The sequence below is a fragment of the Rhinatrema bivittatum genome, chromosome 7, assembly GCF_901001135.1.
Source record: "Rhinatrema bivittatum chromosome 7, aRhiBiv1.1, whole genome shotgun sequence".
NCBI lineage: Eukaryota > Metazoa > Chordata > Amphibia > Gymnophiona > Rhinatrematidae > Rhinatrema > Rhinatrema bivittatum.
The window spans coordinates 161380954-161398470 of NC_042621.1; the positions used below are offsets into that span (position 1 = coordinate 161380954).

A 17517-nucleotide genomic window follows, 5' to 3' on the forward strand; every position below is an offset into this window, starting at 1 on the left:
TGTTAGTAGGTGTCAAGTAGCATGTCAAGGTGGCCCCTAACCCCCTACACACTTACCTAATCCCCCCCTCGAGTTACTAGGTGGGCCTACCCTAGGGATACAAATACCTGCCTATGGGCCATGATATTATGGCTAGTCTCTCTCTCTCTCTCTCTCTCTCTCTCTCTCTCTCTCTCTCTCTCTCTCTCTCTCTCTCTCTAAAAACTGGTCCCCCAGTGGTTGAATGCAGGAAATATATCAGGTTTGGCACTTATCGCAGAATCTGAAATGGTATCACAATGTGCACGAACTTAGCTCTTCACACAGGTAATTATCACAAATTACGATAAATACTATATTAGCATAAAACACACCCCTTTTGCTATCGCATGCGGTACTTACCGCATTTTGATAAATCCAGGCTTAAGAGTCTTATCAAATAAAGGTTTTTCTTTATTCTGTATCTATAGAAAAAAAGTATTTATTGATTGAACTCCAGTGTGTACAGTGTAATTTATAGCATCATGACCACGTGGATTAGTCAGACTCAATATATGAGTGGTGATATTTTTACACTGTCTGTACAAGTCTACTCTCAGGACTGGAATTCTTGAGAATGGCAAGGGAGTGAAATAATTTAAAAAACAACATCTTAAGGGTTAATTTTTCTTTGCCATAGTAAAGATACTACTACTTGCCAAGTATACTTTCTTAACTCGCAATATATGGATATAGATTTTTTTATACATATATTAAATAAGAAATGGATGGGAACATTCTTAAGTGAATTGTATAAAATCTTCAGATCCAGAGGGTCATTAAAAGCAAGATGTCAAAGCGTTGATTCATATCAGACTCCTGCTTGATCTTGAGAACAATTTAACCCAATATTCTAGAAATAAATTGGGAATGATTACAGAAGCTTGTTGGCATCTTTTTCAGTTAGCTATAACTTGCTAGGAATTCAGAGAGATAAATTAAAAGATTAGAAGTTAAGGTACAAGGACCAAACAGTTGCTGTAACAGCAGAGATGCTGAAGTCAGGCACTGTACATTTTAAATGGACTATACAAACATACTATTATAACTGGTCCCCTCGTTTGGTGCTTTATCCATCACTAAGAGGTGGTACGGGTCTGGGTTCAGTCCGGACAGGGAGGAAGAATAATCTTCCGGGGCCCATGGCATGTCTATCCACTCTTCCCTCTCAATGTTCACATTGGACGTAGAGGACCTTGAACAGCTGCCAAACAATCCAGAGAAGGCGCAACAAAGGCAATAACAGCAACAAGGGTATATACATGGATTCAAGCTAATATTCAGCCATACTGTGAGTTCAACCACTAAAAAGGGGAGGAAAATCTGGAAAAATTACTCTCTGTAGACCAAGAATGGTGTTCAAATAAAGTAGTTTTACTGTAACTTAAAAAAGATAATTCAGGTCACAATACCAAAAATCAAGAATAGCATCACAAATAGAATAGCAATGAAGATCATTGTTAATTTGTCCATTTTAGGTGTTACCTCCCTTCTCAATTTTCTTGCACCATTATCCATGGAGAAAAACTGCTCCCCTTGCAATGTGGGAAAACTGAAAGGAGGTTCCAGTATAGAGTCAATCAACAAACAGAAGAACATCCCTGAGCACAAAAACTGCAGGATAATTGTCTCCACATAAAAAGCATTCAACTTCAATTGGTCCAAGTTTTAACTTTTCTTCAAACTGGAAAAACTGTATCACACTGTTTCAATGGGGCATTGCCCTTTGAGTCCTTGTATGAAAAAGTATCAAAATCTTCTTACCCTTGCTTCTTCAGTTCATTCAGGATACCAGATCCTTGCCTCAGTTCTCTAGGATACCAGGGGTATGCCCTTCCCTTTAAACTGGTCAAGTCAATGTCCATAATAACTTTTATCCAAAGGTCCTTTAATATAAAATATGCAAAAGTGATCAGTAAATATCCATCCAAAAGGTATTTAACTATTATCTTTTGAGACCATGTAGAAAGCCCCATTTTCCTCTCTCCTCCATAGATCTTGAGGGGATCCAAAGCTCTGCAATATAGTAGAAATCCTGAAGGGATCACTTACTTTCCTTTGCACTACTACCTTCAAATCCACGGCTTCTTTGTGATTCTGAGGAAATCTCTATTTCCAGCCCTCTATCTTCTCTCATCTCCTCCTTCCCACTGAAGTTCTGAGCATGTACCTGGGAAATATATACCCCAGATAACAAACCCCCCCAAAAGATGGATTATCACACAGGGAGGTATCAAAAATATAAAACCTCCTCCTACAGCTACTAAATATCCAAATTAGAAGGGAAATATTAGTGATGGCTTGGATCCCCATCACACTATCATTAAATTTAGACCATGAAAAAGTTGTGTAGGTACTAACAGAAAAGGACAAATGAGCTGAATGCAAAGCAGATACTTCCCCAACAAAAATATATATTTGAATATAAAGTTTAAGGAAGGCATTGCTTGCTGAAATTAAAATTATTCAACCGAAAGGAACATGAGTCAAAGAAAGAACATAATCACTGTTTAAAAATGCTTAAATAAGTATGAGGTGAGTGGAACCAATACATTGTTTGAGATGATTAAAAAGGATTAAGAAGCCCAGCCATCCAGAATAAGTATTTATTAAACAGCAAATACTTTTCTAGTACTTCCAGTAAGTCATTGAACCAACAAGCAAAAAATGCAATCCAAGCAGGCCTAGATTTGTCAATGGGAACATTAGCCTGCAGCTAGGGTGACAAAAATCTGGGGACAGCATGATAGCTGAAGATTTACTGCCTGCTATCTCTGCTGAATCTCACTCAACAGGGAACAACCCTCTGCTTCCTGATACAGTTCTTCCAGGCAGCATGCAGGAAAGGTTGAGAGAGGGTGAACCTGCAGCACACAAAACAAAGAAGGTCATTTTGAGGAAGATGGGAGGGACTAAGGAGAGAGGCTGGGGCAGGGGTGGATTGTAGTAAACTATCAGCCCAGGGGATTATTTCAGAATTGGACCATGAGGTATCTGATTCCCTCATGTGCTACTGCTTTCCTTGTAGCACATGTTTTAACAGCTCCGAAAAGCATGACAAGCTGACTCTTGGCAGTTATATAATGTGACCTAAAACCTGTCAGAACTGAGCAAAAAAATCTCCAACATAAATTTCATATTTTACCTAAATAATTAAGTAGTAGAGCACACCCTAGACCAGGGGAGAACAAACTGAGCTGCAGTCCCCTTCCATCCATGCAATTGGTTGGGCTTCCCACAAGTTTGATTATATCTCTTAGCTTCTGAAACAGCTGAAATTCAGGTGATAAATATCTTAGGCCAGGATTAATCATTCTTTGCAGAATGATGAATCCTGCGAAACGGGGGGGGGGGGGGGGGGGCAGGCCTGTGAAAGCCCGCAGCCTTCACACCACGGTGGTACGATTTTGGGGGTTGTGGTACGCCGGCTTCCGGCTTTCGCACCGAATAGCGCCACCATGAAAAATGGTGCTATTTGGCGTGCTACTGCCGTCGATAATTTTATTTATTTATTTAAAGGCTTTTATATACCGGTATTAGTAGGGACATCATACCGGTTCACATTTGAACAGCAGGGTTGAAATTACATGTTAACAGGGAGGAAGAACTGGGGGGGGGGGGCAGGGGGATAACTTAAGAGCAGCATAGAAGGAAACAACAACAGGAAGTAAACTTAGAGGAATCTTAACATAAGGAGAGAAGTATCATAATAAAGAAGTACCTGGGAGAGCAGTGTGTGAGGAAAGACTATTTCTGTGTAGGCACGTTTAAATAACCAGGTTTTTAACATCTTCTTAAATTTGATGGTGCATGGTTTGAGATGCAGGGTAGGGGGAAGGGCATTCTAAAGGGATGGGCCAGCAATTGAGAAGGCGCGGTCGTGTGTGGAGGCGTGGCGGGCTGTTTTAAGTGAGGGTTCAATTAGGGTGCCTTTATTGGCAGTTCTGGTGGGTCTGGTAGACTGGTGGGGGTTAAAAGGAAGGTCAAGCCAGTTGGAGTTGTGAACATGGAGGGATTTATGTACAATGGTCAGAGTTTTGTAGTGGATACAGGAGAGGATTCGTGCTGTTGCATTTTGCAGCATCTGTAGTGGTTTTATCGTGGAGTAGTGGAGCCCTAGGAAAAGAGTGTTACAGTAGCCTAATTTGGTGGAGATAGTGGCTTGGATCACTGTGCGGAAATCTTGGGTGTATAGTAAGGTTTTCAATATTTTTAGGACATTAAGTTTGAAAAAGCCTTCCTTAAGAATGGAGTTAACATATTTCTTCATACTTAATTGTTGATCGAGGGGGACTCCAAGATCTCTTACAGATGGTTGAGCAGTGGTGATGTTAAGCTTGGGGTCATTAGACAAGGGGGGAGGGGAGAGAGTGGGAGGAGATAAGTAGAAGTTCGGTTTTGTTGGTATTGAGTGCAAGGTGGAGGTTGGTATGTAGGGAGTTTATGGATGACAGGCAGTTCTACCAGTGGTTTAAAGCGTCGGAGATAGAGTTGTAGACAGGTATAATGATCTGAACATCATCAGCATACAAACAGAACTTTAGTTTGAGGTCAGTGAGGAGCTGGCATAGTGGGGTAAGGTAGATGATGAAAAGGGTTGATGAGAGTGATGAGCCTTGTGGGACACCTTGTTGCAAAGGGTGAGAGGTGGATATGGTGTCTCCAATTTTAACAGAGAACTTTCTGTTCGAGATATAGGATTTGAACCAGGCAAGAGCAAGGCCTGAGATGCCAATGTTTTCTAGGCGGGCAAGGAGGTGGTTATGGCTGATGGTGTCAAAGGCCGAGGAGATATCAAGGAGGGTGAGGAGGTAGCTGTGACCTTGGCCCATGCCTCTAAGGAGGTAGTCAGATAGGGTGAGGAGTAACGATTCCATGTTGAAATGTTTCCGGAAGCTGAACTGAGAGACATGGAGGATCTCGTGATTTTCAAGATACTCCATGAGTTGTGAATTAACAATTCTTTCCATTAGCTTGGCAATAAATGGGAGGTTAGAAATAGGGCAGAAGTTGGAGGGATCTTTCGGGTCTAAGGAAGGCTTCTTTAGGAGGGGTTTGACTACCGCATGCTTGAGTGTGTCGGGGCAGTGCCATGTGAGAGTGAACAGTTGATGATGTCTGCTATAACACTGGCTATGGAGTTGGGGACGGCCAGTAGGGCTTTAAAGGGGATGGTGTCATTAGGGTGGGAGGCAGGTTTAAGTTTTTTGAGGATGTTTTCGACTTCTTTGGAGGAAGTGAGGTCAAGAGTAGCCATTGCAGGGTGGGAGGGAGCAGGAGGTGAGGGCGGGGGGAGGAGGGGAGGGTTGGGAGAGGGGAGGAATCTTGAAAGGAGGTTTGCAATTTTACTCTGGAAGTAGGTGGCAAGTTCTTCACATTTGAAGGCTGCATCAGAGTTAGGTAAAGTGGGAGGGATAGGTTTGGTGAGACCAGAGACGTAGGAGAATAGCACTTTGGAGTTGAATCTGTAATTGTGTATTTTCTTAGCATAGAAGTCTCATTTGTGTTTTAGGGTAGTAAGTCTGTAATTGTGTAGTGCCGTTTTGTAGATGGAGGAGTGCTGTGGGGTTGGGTTCTTATGCCAGTTTCGCTCTTTTTGTCTGAGGTTATTTTTTAGGATGTTTGTAACATTATTGCCAGCAGCGAAGACACCGCCGACTCCACCCCTCCCCTCCTCTCCCCTCCCCTCCCCTCCCCATACCGACCCCTCCCCTCCCCCTAATTTGCATGATATTGCATGTGAAAAGGCCCTTTTCACATGTAATAGAGGCTTATCGCATGCATGCATGCATGCGATAAGCCTTTAGAAAATAACCCCATTAGATGGGAGTAAAATATTTCTATTTAGGAGAAGCAATGAATGTTTTAAGTTTCAATAACAAAACTTGTATGACCCATTATTTTTTCTTACCCACTAGAGAGGGGCCCAGGACTGTTGAAAGTCCCCTAGAGGCCCCACCTCAAAATATGAAGACAAAATTAGAGATACTGAGCCCTATTTTCCTGAAATCTTTGGGCTAGTCCAATTCCATCTATCTTGGGATTTCTGGTAGTACACTTACGGACGGATTTTCAAAGGGTTATGCGCGTATATTATGCGCGTAACTCCGAAATCCCGCTCCTGCGCACGCTGAGCTTATTTTGCATAGGCTCAGTGACGCGCACAAGCCCCAGGATGCGAGTATATCCCGGGGCTTTGAAAAAGGGTTGGGAAGGTGGCAGGGCATGGGTGGTCTGGGGCAGGGTGGGGGCGGGGCAGGAGCCTCCAAGCCATTTGCCACTGTGCCCGGGATCGCAGGCCGGCCATTGGCCGGCGTGCGCAATATACGCCTGCCCAGAGGCAGGCGCAACTTATAGGACAAAGGTAAGGGGGGTTTTAGGTAGGGCTGGGGTGGGTTAGGTAGGGGAAGGGAGGGGAGGGGAATGTGGGGGGCAGAAGGAAATTTCCCTCCGAGGGAACGGAGGAAGGCTGAACGGCTTGGCGTGCACAAGTTGCACATTTGTCCACCCCCTTGTGCACGCTGACCCTGGATTTTATAACATGCACGCGGCTGCGCACATATGTCATAAAATCAGGCATAGATTTGTGGGCGCCGGGTTGCGCGCACAAATCTATACCCGCGTGTAGTTTTTAAAATCTCAGCCTTAGGGCATTACAGGTGCTACAGAACACAGAAGCATGCATTTTGACAAATTCTGGAAGAAGGGCACATATTCACCTGTTCTACAGTTGCTCTACTGGCTCACAATGCAATGGTGGGTTAAATATCAAATTGTTACTTTGATCTACAAGCTACTAAACAATATTTCTCAGTGGATCTCTGCCATTTTATGATTTTACAACCTCCTTCATGGTTTCAGATCTGCGCACCATAACCTGCTTGAGGTTCCATCACCGTGATCTGCTCATTTGACAGAGACTTGGGAGAGATACTTTTCTGTGGCTAGTCCTTCTTTCCTGTAGAATTCTCTGCTGGATAAGCTGAGACTGATAACTTGTATGCAAACATTTAGAAGATAGCTGAAGGAATTGTAATTATGCAAGCTCTTGAGCTTCAAGCCAAATAAAGTAGTCTTCAGACTACTTTATTTTATATCATTCTGCAGGCATTTTTGTTTGATTTGTACTATTGGATATCTTGGGGGGAGGCATATTTAGTAAGTCATTGGACAGATAAGTTAACTAGCTAACATTAGCTGGATAACTTGTCCTGGATATTTAGTAGGATAAACATCCCGCTGAATATTCCTGATTAAAGTTATTCAGCTAACCATAGCCGGATAACTTTATTTTTATTTGTTTACTTATTTATTTTTTTGGTTTTACTTTTTTTATGTTTTTGAAATATTTATATACCACTTATCCAATTTCTAAGTGGTTCACTATAAAACATTCATAGTGAAAATGTTATGAACCAGCTCTGCTCGCGGGTTCCCCCGTGAGCAGGCCACTCACCCTCAATGTCGTCTTCACCGACGCGGCAGGACGCCGCTGTCGGCCTACCCTCGCGGCCCGGAGGCTGCCCTGCATCATCCTCTTCACCGCAGCCAGAGCCGCGGACTTTCTGCATCTCCCTTGGGGCCCGGTACACCCCCCCCCCCCCGATGTCATCCACTTCTTCGCGGCGCACAGGCTGCAACCCTGGGCTGGATTAGTGGCAGGAGCCGCCCCCGGGGCCTCCGGCAGCGGCTGGAGCCGCTGCTTACGTTGGAGCCTGCTCCCAGGCTCAGCCCTGCCTCGTCTGGCGTCTGACGCACAGACGCTGTGCAGGCCGCTGGCCATGGTCCTGCACAGCCTCTGCACTCTCTCCCTAGGCGCGCGGCCGCGTCTTTCTACAATATTTAAAGGGCCAGACACAGGAAGTGTCTGGGCCCCACCTTGGAACTATTTCCTTCTTCAGCCCTATAAAGGGCTGCTCCGTTCTTCATTCCAGTGCCTTGCATCTTCGTGAGTCTTCGCTCTGGAGGCTCCTGCCTGCCAGAGCTGGTTGTAAGATCTTCTTCTCTTCGTGGAGCTCCTCGTCGTGTTCCTTGTTCCATGTTCAAGTCTTCGTGCCTGAGGTCCATGTCCAGGTGTCTTCGTTCTCTATGTCCTGGTGTTCCTGCCTTCCTGGATGTTCTTCCCTATGCCATGCCTTGTCTTCGCTCTCAAGCCTTCTGGTACCGGACCGGTAGGACAGGGGTCCCTCAGATGCAGTATTCCTGGGTGGACTGCCTGCCGGTGGACGTTCGTCCTGTGCTCCTGAGCCGTCATGTCCTGGATGTGTCTTCCTGTGCTGTCCCGCTCCCGTCGTGGTCCGTGACCAGCCTTGGGGCTGTGTAGGGCGCGTAACGGACAGGGTGGTCCACGACTCAGTCCCGCGGGTGGCCTGAGTAGGGCGCCCTGAGAGACAGTGCCAATGTCCATGCCTTGTGTTGCCTCCCTTGGATGTCTTGTCAAGGATGCCGTTGCATCAGCCATTTGTCTTCGTACCATGGATGCCGTCTCATCACCCCTAGTCTTCGTGCCATGGATGCCGTCGCATCAACCCAAGTCTTCGTGCTATGTGATACCGTTGCATCAACCTTCATGTCTTCATATCAAGGCCCATCTACACTCAACCTCAGGCCAGGCCTGCTGCTCCATGCTGCTTGCAGCAGGTCCGAAAGGGCCCGGAATGGTCGGAGGACCATTCACCTTCCAACATCTTCGGATTTTTGGCCATGGGAGCTTGCCGGCCTGGTGGTGGGGTAGACTATCAGCCATGCGGGGCCACCGTCAACCCTTGGCTCGGCTCAGAAGGTCTGGGTCAGGCTGAGGCCCAAGGGCACACGAAAACACCAGTACTCAACAGAAAATACATCAAAAAATAAAAATAATACAAACACATGAGTCAGTAAAACCAACTTTCAATCTAACTGGGCAGATTTTGAATATTACCAGTTATAAAGTTATCCTGCTATAATTGGCTGAATAAATTTAGTCTTAACAGGCTATATTAAAAAAAAGTTTAGCTAGTTAAGAGGATTAGTAAAACTTAAAAAAATAAAATATCACAGGCCTAACTATGTTAATGTCCCCTACCAAAGACCCAAGCATGCAGCAGCCACACAACCCCCCCCCCCCCCCCACCACCACCACCTTAAAAAAATAGCCTTCCTTTTGTTTAGAAACCTATGATGTGACTGGTTCCAGTTTCACCCCTTTCCCCCAGTTCGAGGTCCCATCAAACAATCCAAATATTGAAGTTTTCCATTGGCCCCACCCTCCACTTCCCTACTCGCCCCTCCCTCCCCCCTCCCGACACAAACCTATATCCTTCCACCAAAACTGGTATCTTAATTTCCTCTTTATTTCAGCCAGGGTCACGGTAGCAGTCTACTATGACTCAGGCCTGTGGTTTCTGACATCACTTAGCAGCTATGGTAGAAGCATAGGCTTCTATGTGTAGGCTCTTCAACTTCCAGCATAGCTGCTAAGTGACATCAGAAGCTACATGCCAGGGCTGAAAAAAAGAGAAAATTAAGGTAGAGGGAGGGTGGGAGGGTATAGGTTTGGATCAGGAGGGTAAATAGGGAGGTGGGGAAGGCCTGTGGAAAAATTCAATATTTGTATCATTTGATGGGAACTTGAGCTACGGGTCTAGGGAGGGAAGGGAAAAGCCAGGACTGGCTGCAGCCTAGGTTTCTAAACAAATGAAAGGCTTTTTTTCTGCAGGGGGAGAGGGCTCCTGCTGGTTCGGCCCAGCAGGACTGAGTATTGGATCTTGGGTGGGGGACTTTAGGAAAAGTAGGCCTATGATTTTTTTTTTAAGTTTTACTTCTCTTAAATGGCTATACTATTTTTGAATATAGCAGGTTAAGACTAAAGTTATCTGGGAAAATCTTTAGACCCGCTCTTGGACATATCTAGAATTAGACCAAAAACTTATCCAGGTAACTCTTATATTGGAGATAGCTGGAGAAGTTATTCACCTAAATCTGCCCTTCCTCAGAATGCTCTCAACACTCCCCTTACTTATCTGGCTAAGAACTATATAAACAAGGGAAATATTCTAACCAAGCCATTTAGATGGATAACTTATGAACTATCAAAATGGCTTTGAATACTTATAAGGTAAAGCATAAGCATTGGAAAGTTAAATGTAAGACATTGATAAGACTGCCTAAGAGAGAATTTGAAAAGAAGTTGGCCCTAGAGGCAAAAACTCATAATAAAAACATTTTTAAATATATCCAAAGCAGAAAAGCTTGTAAGGGAGTTGGTTGGACAATTAGATGATAGAGAGGTTAAAGGGACACTTAAGCAAGGTAAGGCCATCGTGGAAAGACTAAACAAATTACGGTATTTGCTTCTGTATTTACTGAAGAGGATGTTGGGGAGATACATGCTCCAGAGACGGTTTTTCAAGGTTGAAGATTCAAATGAACTGAATGAAATCACATTGAGCCTGAAAGATATTGTAGACCAGATTGACACATTGAAGATTAGTAAATCACCTCAACAGGATGGCATACACTACAGGTTTCTGAAAGAATTCAAAAATGAAATTTCAGACCTATTACAAATAATCTGTAACCTATCATTAAAATCATCTGCTGTACCTGAAGACAGGCCAATATAATATTTAAAAAGGGCTCCAGGGGCGATCTGGGAAACTATAGACCATTGAGTCTATCTTGAGTGCCAGGAAAAATTGTGGAAACTGTTATATAGAATAAAATCACAGAACATTTATTTATTTATTTATGTACTTATATTCTTTTTTATACCGAAGTATAGCAGAGTGCCTTCACCCTGGTTTACATTGTAACAACTTCATACAAGAAACAAGTTATAAGTTATAACGCAAGTACAGATAATAGAAATATAACATCTCGGCAAAGGCAGAGTATAACATGTTAGCAGGAGACAATTTACGACTTAATTTAGAAGATACTTATTAAAGAAGAATTAGGGTTCAAGATGAAGACTAAGATTATTCAGATCAGACTGTGAATGATTGTCTAAACAACCATGTTTTTAGTTCTTTTTTGAAAGTTTTGGAATCTCTGATAGAACTTAGGTAGCATGGAATAGAGTTCCATTCAATAGGTCCTGCTATCGAGAAGGCTCTATTTCTAGTAGCGGATAGTTTCGCAGATGACAGGGGGGGAATTATTAGTTGTAATTTGTCAGTAGACCTTGAAGAACGGGGTGATTTGTGAATTGCGATCATATTATCCAGAGAGGAATTATTGCCTTTGTAAATTTCGTTATGTAGAATAGTTAAGGTCTTGTATTTAATTCTTTGCGAAATTGGTAGCCAATGAAGGTTTTTTAGGGTTGGAGAGATGTGATCAAAGTTCCTTTTGCCAGTGAGCACTCGTGCAGTGGCATTCTGCAGTAATTGTAGTGGTTTTAGAGTAGATTTAGGTAGCCCTAAGAAAATTGCGTTACAATAATCCAGGCTTGAGAAAACGAGGGTTTGTAGAATCGTTCTAAAGTCATTCGGGTACAGTAGAGGTTTGAGATGTTTGAGAATCTGGAGTTTATGAAAGCCTTCTCTCGTTTTTATAGCTATACAATTTTTAAGATTCAGATCATTATCTAGCCAGATACCAAGATCCTTTATTGGATTCTTCATTTGAATGTTGGAATTGTCAATTTGAATGTAGGGTATTTGAGAAGATTGAACTGAGAAGTTTCTTTTTATTAGGATCCATTCGGTTTTGTTCATATTTAAGCATAGCTTTAGTTGGTTCAGAAAAAGTTTGATTTATTTGAGGTATTTTACTGTGAGGCATATGGCTTCTTCGATGGTAGATGTTATAGGGATTAGTAGTTGGATATCGTCGGCATATAGAAAGAAAGTGATGCCTAGATTAGAAATGAAGTGACAGAGTAGTAGAAGATAAATATTAAAGAGGGTGGCAGATAGGGCAGATCCTTGCGGAACTCCTGTTTCAAGGGGGAAGGGATCAGATGAGAAGTTATTAAAGGTGACTTTGAAAAACCTGTCTTTTAGAAATGATGTGAACCAACCAAGGGTATTTCCAGCTAGGCCTATGTTGGCAAGGCTTGATATTAGTAAACTGTGGTCTACTGTATCAAAGGCAGCAGATAGATCAAGCAGAATTAATAGGTAATTCAGTTTGTTGTCAAAGCCTCTTGTTAATTTGTTAGTTAAATTTATCAGAAGGGTTTCAGTGCTACGGTTCCTTTCTGAAGCCACGTTGTGCGGGGTGAAGTATGTTGTTGTTTTCAAGATGCTCATTTAGTTGAAACAGAGCAGCTTTCTCAGTCAGTTTGGCAAGTAAAGGAAGGTTGGAGATTGGACGATAATTATTCAGATCATTGGGATCTAGGTTCTTTTTCTTTGGGATAGGAGTAATAGTCGCAGTTTTCAAGTTGGTTGGGAAAAGGCCCTCTTCGAGTGACTTGTTTATAATAGCAGCTAGAGTAGGAGAAATAACAAGTGATATTTCCTTTAGAATTCGGGTAGGAATAGTATCAAGCTCATGTCGAGCTGGGTTTATTTTTTGAAGCATCTTTTCTAGTTCAATGCTGGAAATTGGTTCGAATTTCAACCAGGTAGTTGTTGATGATGTATTGTGAGGTACGTTAAAAGAAGGAGTGTTGTTAAAAGAATCTGTGATTTTGTCGATTTTGTTTTTAAAGAACTTTGCAAGGTCTTGACTTAGATTATTTGTATCGGAGGTTGGTTTGCATATGTTGCTGCTTTCTATTAGGTTCTTTACGATGTTGAAGAGGGAATTTGATTTAATTGTGGCGTTTTTGATCTTTAGACTATAGTATTCACGTTTGGCATTTAGGATTGCTTTCTTGTATTCTGCGAGTTTTGAGCAATATCTTTGAAGGGTTACTTGGCATTTGGATTTGCACCATTCTTTTTCCAACTTTCTGAGGTTAGATTTCAAATTAGAAAGTTCAGAGTTGAACCAGGGATTGTTTTTTGCTCTCTTATGTTTTATAAGTTTTGTTTTCTCTGGATTTATGTTATTTGCAGTTTGTTTTGTAAGATGAAACCAGGACTGGGTAGCATTATGGATATTGGATAAGTCTAGATTTGTGAGTTGTTTTCCCAATTCTTGTTTGAGAGAGTTGAGTTGGAAGGGGGGTCTGTATTTGAAAGATAATGGCGAGTTGTATTCAGATATTTTGTTTGTGTTTACTTGAGCACTGCATTTAATAAGAGAGTGATCAGACCAAGGAATGGGTTTAATAGATGTTGTGGGATTATAAAAGTAATGGTTGGTGAAAATTAGATCTAGGGTGTTACCAGCTTTGTGAGTGGGGTTGTTTATAATTTGGTTCATGTTGAGGCTGGAAAGCATGTCAAGTAGCGTTTGATAATTTTGGGATCTAGGTGAGGTATTGGTATGGAGGTTGAAGTATCCAAGTACAATGGAAGGTTTTTTTTACATTGATGTTGGTAATTAGAAATTCAATCAGGGTGGAGATCTCATTGTCAAGGAGTTTTGGGGGGCAATATATCAAGCAGATTTGAAGAAAATCAGATTCAAGTAACACAATTTCAAATTTTGAAGGGAGGTTTTGAGGGATCAGTTTCATATTAAAATGTTTTTTTATAAGGAGTAGAAGTCTGTCGCCTCTGCAGGATTTTTGTGGGATAGAGAATAAGTCGTAATCATTATTAGTTAGTTGATTTGTGAGAACAATGTCAGTTTCTTTGAGCCACGATTCAGTTGTCACAAAGAAGTCAGGGTTCTTTGTGTTTATCAAGTCTGATATGATCATTAGTTTCTTTGTTAGTGATTGAGCATTTATCAAGAGGAATGTGAGGTATAGAAGGTTTTTGGCTTGTTTGAGAAGTGGGATATTTATTAGGTGGTTTTTTCTTGACTTTTTGTAGAAATCGGGGTGATCCATGATGGTTTAAGGTTTAAGCTTAAAACCTCAGGAAATTTTGGAGTTTGTCTAATTAGGGGAATGTGTGGTCCTTGGGATAATAGTAGTGATCATGAATTTTTATCAATGGCTGCACAATGGTGGCGCATGAAGGTGTCAAAAAGTGTTGGTAATGTTAGGTTATGTAGGTTGAGCTTGTGAAGGAGGTGTATGTTGATTGAAAGGTTAGAAGAGCGGTGTAGGTTTGACTAACGAGCTTTTTCTTTTTATCTTATTTCAAATTATTTGGTTTCTTGTTACCTCCGGTCTTTTGTTGCAAAGTATACTTCTGCTCAGGAATCGATGAAGCTTTAAGTAGCGCGGCACCGGAGGGGATTAAAATTTAAAAGTCCCTCTCCGTTCCCCTATTGGCTGGTGAGTCTGTGGGGCGTGTTTTCGGGCCGTGCATCAGATGTTGAGTAGCGCTGTCTGTGTGATCATGGTCCAGGCTCGCCGGGGGGGAAGGGATTAAAAGGCCTTACCCCAACAGGTCTGGGCACCGATCGCGCAGGCCTCCTTCCTATGTGCGGCAGCAAAAGCGGTAGCGGCGACAGCGGCGGCCCCAAGCATACAGGAGCGGCGCCGGAGGGGATTAAAATTTAAAAGTCCCTCTCCGTTCCCCTATTGGCTGGTGAGTCTGTGGGGCATGTTTTCGGGCCGTGCGTCAGATGTTGAGTAGCGCTGTCTGTGTGATCGTGGTCCAGGCTCGCCGGGGGGGGGAAGGGATTAAAAGGCCTTACCCCGACGGGTCTGGGCACCGATCGCGCAGGCCTCCTTCCTATGTGCGGCAGCAGAAGCGGTAGAGGCAACAGCGGCAGCCCCAAGCATTAGATAGACATGATTTAATGGGACATAGCCAGGATGGATTTACCCAAAGAAAGTCTTGTCTCACAAATCTCCTATATTTTTTTGAAGGAGTGAATAAACATGTGGACAAAGGTTAAGTGGTAGATGTGGTGTATTTGGATTTTCAGAAAGTGTTCAATAAAGTCCCGCATGAGAGGCTTTGAAGAAAACTAAAAAGACATGGATAGGAAGTGATGTCTTTTTGTGGATTTCAAACTGGGTAAAAGACAGGAAACAGAGAGAAGGATTAAAAGATGTGTTTTCATAGTGGAAAATGTAAACAGTGGAGTGCCTCAGGGATCTGTATTTAGGTGCTTTTAAATGTATTTATAAATGATATGGAAAGGGATATGGTGAGTGATGTGATCAAATTTTTGGATGACACTAAATTATGCAGAGTAGTTAAATCTCAAGCAGATTGTGATAAATTACAGGAGGACCTTATAAGGCTGGAAGATTGGGTGTTTAAATGGCAGATGAAATTTAATATGGACAAGTGCAAGGTGATGCATATAAGAAACAATAACTCTTGCTTTAGTTACATGATGTTAGGCTCCATATTAGGAATTACCACTTAGGAAAGAGATCTAGGCATCATAGTGGATAAAAGATTGAAATCATCGGCTCAGTGTGCTGTGGCAGTGTTACGACTGTCGCTGCCCGATGTCTCCACTCCGCCCTCCTTACCTCTCTGGCGACTCCTCCTACAGTTGACGGATGTTTGGTTGCTGCGGCATCTGTCTACCATCCTCTCCGGCGTCCCCGGTCCGGCTTGGGCACTGCCTCCCGCCATGCTGTCCAGTTGCCTTAGGGCGCGTGCGCCGCGTGGCCCTGCTTCAAATATCTTCTTTGGCGTGAACTTCAGGGGCGTTCCCCTGTGATGACGTCATGCATCCTGGATACAAATAGCCTTCAAAAAAATGTAGGAGATTTGTGAGACAAGACTTTCCTTGGGTAAATCCATCCTGGCTATGTCCCATTAAATCATGTCTATCTAAATGTTCTGTGATTTTATTCTCTATAACAGTTTCCACAATTTTTCCTGGCACTCAAGTCAGACTCAATGGTCTATAGTTTCCCAGATCGCCCCTGGAGCCCTTTTAAAATATTATATTGGCCACCATCCAATAGCCAACGGCTAGCGATTGCTAGCTGTTGAGTTAGCAAAGGTTTCCTAATGGATGGGATTCGCTCTCCGTACCTAGCTACTCTGCCTCCACTATTGGACTACTCTATTTGGGGTACCCGCTCCTCGGGGGCCTCTCTCTATTCTCTTTCAGGTCGCTGTCTGGAACCGGTACTCGCTCCTCGAGGGCCCATGTTCCTGGACTCACTACCTGGACTTCTCTTCTGCCTGGAAGACACCGCTGCCTATACCATCAGTGAGTTACCATCTACTTCTCTCAGAGCTGTTCCCTGTCTTTACTTCTGTCAGAGCTGTTGCCTGTCTTTACTTCAGCTCTTGTGCTCCATACCGAGAGACCGCTGTGTGAGTACTATACCGAGGCTCTATTCCTGAACCCTGCATATATTGCTTGTACTCACGGTCTCAGTTTCCTCTCCACTACAGCACAGCCATTGTGGGATCGCTGTTCCAGAGCCTGAGGGACTACAAGTCCAGCCGGGCTACATTCCTGCTCAATACCGCCACCTCTGGTGGCTCCTCAATACTGTTTAATAAAAGATCTAACTGTGTGTGTGTGTCCTAAAGCTGAGCCTGACCTGTGGCCCCTCATGGGACTTCCCCCTGTGGGCTTGGTCAGCAGCCACAGAGTCCAGGGGTCCACCCAAATCCTTACAAACAATATCAGGCAGTCAAAAAAGGAAACAGAATGTTAGGAATTATTAGCAAGGGAATAATGACTAAAACAATGGATGTCATTATGCCTCTGTATCACTCCATTGTGAGACCACACCTTGAATACTGTGTGCAATTCTGGTCGCCGCATCTCAAAAAATATATAGTTACACTGGAGAAAGTTCAAAGAAGGGTGACCAAAAGGTTAAAGGGGAATGGAATGATTTCTCTATGAGGAAAAGCTAAAGGCTATTCAGCTTGGAAAAGAGATGATTGAGGGAGGAAATGATAGAGGTCTACAAAATCATAAAAGACAAATAGATACATGTAAATCAGTTATTTAATTTCTCAGACAATAAAAGGACTAAGGAGCACTCAAAGAAGTTAGCAAGTAGCTCATTTAAAACAAATTGGATAATAGGGATGTGAATCGTGTCCTCGATCGTCTTAACGATCGATTTCGGCTGGGAGGGGGAGGGAATCGTATTGTTGCCGTTTGGGGGGGTAAAATATCGTGAAAAATCGTTAAAAATCGTGAAAAATCGAAAAATCGAAAAACCGGCACATTAAAACCCCCTAAAACCCACCCCCGACCCTTTAAATTAAATCCCCCACCCTCCCGAACCCCCCCCAAATAACTTAAATAACCTGCGGGTCCAGCGGCGGTCCGGAACGGCAGCGGTCCGGAACGGGCTCCTGCTCTGAATCTTGTCGTCTTCAGCCGGCGCCATTTTCCAAAATGGCGCCGAAAAATGGCGGCGGCCATAGACGAAAAAGATTGGACGGCAGGAGGTCCTTCCGGACCCCCGCTGGACGTTTGGCAAGTCTCGTGGGGGTCAGGAGGCCCCCCACAAGCTGGCCAAAAGTTCCTGGAGGTCCAGCGGGGGTCAGGGAGCGATTTCCCGCCGCGAATCGTTTTCGTACGGAAAATGGCGCCGGCAGGAGATCGACTGCAGGAGGTCGT

General features: G+C 43.4%; 1 long non-coding RNA gene across 1 annotated transcript; it reads right to left on the minus strand.

Moving 5' to 3' along the window:
* Positions 1-1371: 1371 nt before the first annotated feature.
* Positions 1372-15592, minus strand: LOC115095848. The gene is made up of 2 exons (XR_003857890.1): positions 15443-15592; positions 1372-1904 (listed from the first exon to the last, which is right to left on the minus strand). It is a non-coding gene; the product is annotated as an uncharacterized LOC115095848 (long non-coding RNA).
* Positions 15593-17517: the final 1925 nt, after the last annotated feature.